The following is a 1,753-nucleotide window of genomic DNA, read 5'->3' as shown; positions in this document are numbered from 1 at the left end:
TCTACTCCCTGCCCAGGAGGGAGGATTGTACAGAATGTGGTACATCAGGAGATGGGAATCTTGGGGACCATCCTGGAATTCTGCTTACAAAAATGGCTGAGGGGTGCCTGGGTGGCTCAGTCGGTTGAGCGTCTGACTGTGGCTCAGGTCATGATCTCGCTCATGGGTTCAAACCCCGCATCGGGCTCTGTGCTGGCAGCTCAGAGCCTGGAGCCTGCTTCAGATTCTGTGTCTCCCTCTCTCTCTACCTCTCCCCTGCTCAAGCTCTGTCTCTCTCTCTCTCTCTCTCTCAAAATAAATAAACGTTAAAAAGATTTTTTTTAAATGGCTGAATAAAAAAGAGGAAAGATAAGCTTTGTATATGGTGAGTTGGTTTCAAAAGACTTAAAGATACCATTCTTTTAATTTTCCTAATTAATTGGGATGTGGAGGCTTTTACATCCCAGAAAAAGCTTCAGTGTGGGTGGTAATAAAGGAAGGGGAAGGACAACTGTGAGAGTAAAAGCAGAACTGACCTAACATCTTCGCATTATTCAGGCAGATTTGTTTCCAGGAACTATATCCATGGAAGCTAAGACTCTGGAAGCTGAATTCCCTTAAAACTATCTGTGCCCCCGGAAAGTCTTCATGTACCGTACAGACAGATGTATTCTGTGGTGTGAAGGCTCCTGACACAGCCTCTCTGAGGACTGTCACTTATATGAAACACTGACAGTCATCCGACATCATAACTTGCTTCCAGCCATCTCTTTGACCTGCTGCAACAAGATGTAGTTGCTGAAATGAAAGGGCTTCCGCACCACCCCACTCCCATGCCAGATTATCTGTCCCTTCGGATTCCTCCATCAAGGAATTTCCTTGAAGGCATCTCAAACAGTCTCCAAACTCTCATTTTATCAGCCAGCATACTTTCTTAATTTTTTTTTTGCTTTAGTTTTTGTAAAAGAGTCAGCATTATCATTTTCATACATCTTGCCAAGCATTAAAGGTCAAAATATATGACAGAAATAAAGACCGAGAGTTAGAAACTCTATGTTGCAGAATCCACTCATCTCTGATAGAGAGGCCAGCAGGGTAGAGAAAGCTCATTGGCCACATGTGCAAAGTGCCATCTGCCGAACTAGTTTCCATTGGCAGAAAACACAGAAGTGCAGTCAAATCGTGGGAAAACATATATACATACAAGCGGGCTCAAATGAACATGTAATCAATCTCTTGTGTTGGAATGTTTCCATTAGGATTTATGCACACACGTGTATATGTGTGTGTTTGAGGAGTAATTTTATATTAGCAGCTTTATACCAAGTCAGGCTGCATGGGTGGCCTTACGGTACGTATTTAGGTAGGAGCATAGTGGAGGTGAGAGGGACAAGTGACATAAGAAGATACACACTGGGGAAATTGAGCATATGAAGCTGAGTCGCACTGGTGGAACAGGAAGAGGAGATACTACAGAAGAGAACTTGAAGCCGAGGGAGTATCATAAAATGAGTCTGGAGTCTGAAAAATCTTCCAATTCCTAAACACTCATGCCATCCCTAAGAGATCTGGTCGTTCTATGTTTTGGAAAGATTTCCAGTTCCCTTGTTGCTGTGTGAATTCTTAAAATAAATTCTCAGTTTTGAATCTAACTGGGTCAATTTCTGTTCCTTCTGACAAGGAGACTGCTTTAGAAGTTTTTCTTTTTAAAATAACTTAATATGTTTTGTTAGCACCAAAATACATTAATTTTATTACTATGTATTTTAAATTA

The sequence above is a fragment of the Hyaena hyaena genome, unplaced genomic scaffold (assembly GCF_003009895.1).
Source record: "Hyaena hyaena isolate Hyena2069 unplaced genomic scaffold, ASM300989v1 scaffold_2272, whole genome shotgun sequence".
NCBI classification, from domain to species: Eukaryota; Metazoa; Chordata; class Mammalia; order Carnivora; family Hyaenidae; genus Hyaena; species Hyaena hyaena.
This window is presented reverse-complemented; position numbering follows the sequence as displayed.